The sequence below is a fragment of the Emys orbicularis genome, chromosome 6, assembly GCF_028017835.1.
Source record: "Emys orbicularis isolate rEmyOrb1 chromosome 6, rEmyOrb1.hap1, whole genome shotgun sequence".
NCBI classification, from domain to species: Eukaryota; Metazoa; Chordata; order Testudines; family Emydidae; genus Emys; species Emys orbicularis.
The window spans coordinates 115,830,446-115,836,727 of NC_088688.1; positions in this window are offsets into that span (position 1 = coordinate 115,830,446).

The following is a 6,282-nucleotide window of genomic DNA, read 5'->3' on the forward strand; positions in this document are numbered from 1 at the left end:
TGTAAATCAGCACAGAGTTATTCACAGCATGACTGCAATGGTGTTACACTAAGGCTTGGTCTACACTTACCCCCCAAGTCGAAGTAAGGTACGCAAATTCAGCTACGTGAATAACGTAGCTGAATTAGACATACCTTACTTCGAACTTACCGCGGTTCAGACGCGGTCCACACGCGGCAGGCAGGCTCCCCCGTCGACTCCGCGGTACTCCTCTCGTCTAGCTGGAGTACCGCAGTCGACGGCGAGCGCTTCCTGGTTCGATTTATCGCGTCCACACCAGACGCGATAAATCGAACCCGGAACTTCGATTGCCAGCCGTCGAACTACCGCGGTAGTGTAGACATACCCTAATTTACACAAGCTCAGAATCTGGCCCAACAGTGCTTTAAATTCTAAAATTTATAAACATGGTTGTTGCCAGACAATCTCAACTGCAGTGTGGACAAAGCTTTAGTTGACTATTCCAACGCCTCTTTATTTTACAGTGTTTGTGGCTCCCTGTAATTTCTCCATACTGGAAATCAGCCAGGACAATTGGATTAGCAATGTTTAGCGTTGCCAATTTCTGACAAAATGCAAGAAAGTTATGCTACCATGCTTCATAAACCTGTGACCTGAAAGAAAAAACAAAAACAAAACTGCAATACAGTCAGACGACAAGCATACCAAACTCACGGAGTACTGGACTTTGTAATGCAGGGTTCGCCACCAAAATATACATGCAGTTTAAAAAATGCGTCAGCACTGTAAATCAGTAAGCAAATAAGTGAATGCAATTTGTAGTAAATATTTGAAACCACTTCTGCAGATTTGACATTAGCTTCTGCTAATGAGCATGATGTTGCTTTTGATGCCAATGTTTTCCTGGAACAAATACATTGGATCCTCATTTTGTCACATCCATATGACTAGTCAGGCAAACCACATGTTTCCTTAAACACATGACAGTGAAATAGCATGTTTGTTCACACAGACACAAAGAGACCCATTGAGATCTGGCAGATAGATGGGTCGAGAACATTGAAAAAAAATTCACTGAAATAAGGCTTGACCCGTTCTGGGAAAAATATATTTTGAAAGTGAACTGTGATTTTTAATTGGAATAACTGATTGGGAAAATTATTTCCCCATATTGCATCATAAGGGATGTCACTGTTAGCCATTTCTCTATCTTCCCCTGTGCCTCAGATCAACCTGCAGAAACAGTGTTTTATCTGTATATAGACCAACCCAAATAACATGAAAATACTTTTAAATGTAAATACTTGGACAGAAATCAGATACTACAGTCACAAGAGCTGTACCTACCTAGATAGAAAACCACAGGATATAGTTTTTTTCTTGAGCATGAAAGATACCTGGGTGAAATGTAGGTCAGTAGAACAAAGTGGCGTCTAATGAGTAGTATGCATTAGTAAGACACTGAAACAAATGGCTTCTTATTAACTAGCGCCAGCTCTTGAAGAGTCAACATCAAATGGAGTCACAGGAAGCTTTAAAGTAATTGAAGTGCAAGGTCCAGACAACGTTGTGATAGCATAATCATATCGTTAACCTTCACCATCATATCAGACCAACATCAAGACAAGCACAGATCAGCACAATGTCTAACTGTCGTATCAGTTATTCTGTGACTTCTGCCATTCAACTTGGCAGAATATTGCCTCCTTCTGTCCTCTCTTCTGATGAACAGAACAAGCTTGAGTACATTCAATCAGCCCATAGGACCCCACAGTCCAGCCACAGGAGGGCACAACAGAACATTGTTCCCTATTGGCAGGACCCTCTGTATTCTTTGGCTGCACAAGAAGCCTGTGTAGTCACCTGGAGCTGAAGAATTGTGCTTCAGAATCTAAAATTGTATTTTAAAAAGCCTGTTTCCAAGGCCCATGCTAGTGGAGGTAAGCAGCCTGAAAAACTCAGAGGGGTGTGAACTGCCACATTCATCTGAATGGGTGTGAATACTCACATGGTTTAAATGTCATTTTAAGATGTCACTACTGATCTTTTTTAGCAGAAATATCCAAGTAATGTACATATCCCACAATCCTAAATTGCTCCTGTCCGTGTGCCACAAGCTCCAAAGGTATCTCACATAGCTGCCAAAACTCGGTTTTGTGTTGTCTGCAACGTTTTGACAATTGGAAGCATGGACACTATGTAAAATAAATTGTATTTAATTAAAAATAATGGAGGCCCTACTCTTTTTACTGTCAGGAAGGTGTTAAAATTCAGCCAGCAGAAAAGACAAACAGCTGCGAAGCAAGAACACTAACAACTGTAAACAATTAATAAGCTTATATGGTCAATGCCCACACAGTAGAACAATGCTAACCCTCTCTTCACAACCCACTGGATGTCTGTAAGCACTCATCCCTCCCCTCCCCACTCTGCCTCCTTCCCCCGCAAGGTAGTCATAGATGTTTAATTCAATTAGAATGATCTCTATATGTACGAACTGTTCTTATTTTTATTTTTGTTCAGGGTTCTCTCTTGACTTGTAACAATGTCTGTCTCTGTATGTACAAATACATTAATAAAAGAATGTATATAACTGGCCACTATGGCACCATATTTTCGAAGCTGCTTGTCAGTCTTCCCGATACTGTAAATAAATCCCCTTCAGTATTGTCTGTGCTTGCCTGATTCTTGGGGAAAAGAATCTTTTTGCCTAACATTACTGTTATTTTTCATTTTTACATAGTTAAAAAAGTCAGATTTTTTAAATGTAACTGAAGCTGGCACAGAATTAAAGTCCAGCTGATGGCGTTTTGTCTATTGTCCATTTTCTAACATTTTATCCAGTCTAGTTTTGTATGTGCCAAGTGATGAAGCTTCTGCCACTCATAGCCTTACAAAACTCACTGTCAAGAGTTTTCTTAATATTTATTCAATTTAAGGACTCTTCTCTAATTTCACCCAGTTACTCCTAGTTATATCCCTGTGCTCCACCTGTGAAACGTTACCTCCCTTCTTCATACAGCTATCTGTAATTTAATGCCCTCCTGCTCTCCCCCCGTCTTCTGTCTAACCAAGGTGTATAGCTTATTTTACTCCATAAATTAATCCTTCTAGGGCCTATAATCATTCATTTTTGGTGCCCCTTTGACATTCTCTGTTACTCAATGTTATCCAGGTAGTCAAGTGCCCAGAAGTTGATAGGATAAGCCCAGGCTGTACAGAGACTATTAAATCTCCATGCTGTCATTATAACGTTTATATAGCCCCAAGTTGCAGTGACCTTACTTTGCTGGTATATTTCAATCATGAGTCATGTCTAATTTGCTGTCCAGTATTATCCTCAAGTCTTTTTCAGCATTACTGCTTTACAGATTTTTCTCCTGTTGAATATACAAGTCTTCCAACTCTATTAACTCGCCCTTCCATTTTTCCAAGACATTGTTATTGTCTACCCAGATTGCTAACGCCTCTAGGTTCCTTCATATTATTGCTCGGCCTATCCTGATGGATGTTTAAAACCTTCCTCGATTCAGTGCATCTGCAAATGTAATTTGTGTTCAACTTTACCCTGCCATCCTGATCAATAATGGAGATGGTACATAAAATGGGAGCTGCAATATACCACTACACACTCCTTGTTTCCTTGGGACAGAGATTTGGCTCTTTTACAACCCCTTCTGCTGAGCAGTAATTGTTCTTCCTCGATGTGTTTAGAAACTCTCTTTCTAGGGTAGTTCCATTATTGAACTGGGATTGAAGCCAGATTTACTCAATGGTAACTGCCAGGATTATGCTTTTCTTTTCCACCCACTTTTGAAGGTTCAAGGAAACTGAACAGATCTTCTACTTCTGGTACCCCCCTACCCCCCACGTGCATGTGACTTTTCATAAATATTAGCAACAGTTCAACAAGTGAGTAGGTGAATGCTCTTATCTTTTAGGACAAATACATGGACTGAAACGTATAAATTCCACCACCCCATTCACTTAATGTTAAAGAAACTGTTTGTTTGCTCATGAAAAGTGGCCTTCTACACTTGAAGGAAATAAAGGACAACTATATGACAAATATAGGACAGTCTACAAAGTACCCCAGAATGTTCTATTTGTGGTACAAAAATAACTATCCATTGTCTGTTCCTTAGCATATTTAATGCTGAAATACAGGACAAAGGACAATCAATATTGACATATATATTAGGCATTAAAGCGAGATCTCTCTCAAATTAAGTAGGGTTTTACCAAATTCACAACCATGAAATCTGATCTCCCCCGTGAAATCTGGCTAGTGTAGCGGAGAAGCAGGTCTGGGGGCTCTTACCGTGTGCCCGACACCAGATGCTCATCCCGGCCAGGCTGGGGAGGGATGGGACTTCCTCTTCCCCTGCAGGGGCCACTCCTAGGGCCAGATCAAACCCATCTTTGGGAACCTCTCCCAGCTGCTGGCTGGGAGCCCAGCTCTGAAGGCAGCACTGCCACCAGCAGTAGCGCAGAAGTAAGGGTGGCAATACTGCAACACCCCTACAATAGCCTTGTGACTCCCTCCAATGGCCCCTTTTGGGTCGGGACCCCTACAGTTACAACACCGTGAAATTTCAGATTTAAATACCTGAAATCATGAAATTTACGATTTAAAAAATCCTCTGACCATGAAATTGACCAAAATGGACTGTGAATTTGGTAGGGCCCTAAACACAAGAAACACCCCCAAACATTGGCTAAGTATTTGAGTTATGCTTTCACTCTTGGGGCTGGTCTACACTAGGGGGGGGGATCGATCCAAGATATGCAACTTCAGCTACGCGAATAGCATAGCTGAAGTCGAAGTATCTTGGATCGAATTACCTGGGGTCCACACGGCGTGGGATCGACGGCCGCGGCTCCCCCATCGACTACGCTACCGCCGCTTGCTCTGGTGGAGTTCCGGAGTCGACGGTGAGCGCGTTCGGGGATCGATATATCGCATCTTAACGAGACGTGATATATCGATCCCGGATAAATCGATTGCTACCCGCCAATACGGCGGGTAGTGAAGACGTACCCTTGGTTTTAAGCTTGGATTCCTCTTCTCAAAAATCTTACACTCCCTGCGCTGGAAATGAAACTGTTGTGGTGTCAACAACAGCACCCACTCCACGGGGTGTTGTGCTTTAACCATGACAGCATATCCTACTGGTGGGCTGGGGAGAGAAACAAGATTGGTAAGAGCGCACATACACATACAGGATTGAAGTCATTGTGGTGTCCTGCTAAGCAGTAGCAATCCTAGATAAATGTGCAGTGGAGAATGCAACTTTTTGTAACATCAAAACATGGGGTGCTTTGCTGCCAGTCTTGCTGCAAGCAGGGTGGGAAGAGAGAGAAAGACCCCAAAGAAGTGGATATCAGTTGGGCAAAAAAAATCAGGACGACTTAATAGTAGATGAACGCCATCCTCTTAACCACCACTCCCTCCCCCGCCCAGAGAAATCAGTAAGAAATGTTGCGATTTTCCTGAATCTATGAGATGCGTGTCAACAGGTAATACAGGACCTTGTAGAAAGGCGTGATAGTGGCTTACCAGCGTTATGACTGAGCTGCCAGTATTCCCTAATATACATAACCCAAGTTTTCAAACCTGAAAACAAGATTTTCAAAAACAGGGACCTGGCTTTAGGCTCCTAAATCTATATTCAGGCAAGTAAGTGGCAACTACTGAGAACCAAATAGCTCCCACTAAGCTCAGCTAGAGGTTGATCGGGCCCCAGTACAATAAAGGGAAATTTAAATTAAGTGGTTTTCAACTGCATTTGGAATTTTAGAAGACTAACATTTTTAAACAGTTACCACAGCCATCCTATATTTGCTCACAAAGACACCTGAAAGGGTTGGTTAAGAGTTTAACTCTCTTTGTCATTCCAGCCTAAGACCCTGCCTTTGGAAGAGTAAAAATAATATTTTTCTTTCGGGAAAAAGGGTCTTTCCCCCATTTTTAGAAGGGCAAATGATTACATAATTCACTCCATCTTGAACACAGAAGTATAGTTCTTCAGCAGAAGCTCCAGAAGAACAAAATCCACAAGCAGTTTACTAAAAGGCCTCCCTTATACCACGTAATAAAATGTACAGCACAGCATGCAAATGCATTAATAATTTATTCACTGTACAGTCCACATCCATGACAATAGTGCAACAAAACTAGCATTTGAATGAGTTCCAGCAGTTAACTGTTTCAAAGTGAAAATGCACAAAAATGTTTTCAGTAAACAATAGAGCTTTGCTGTTAGTAGTGTCAGTATTAAGTTTTCAAAGCTTTATCACGCTACAATAATTAATTCCAGC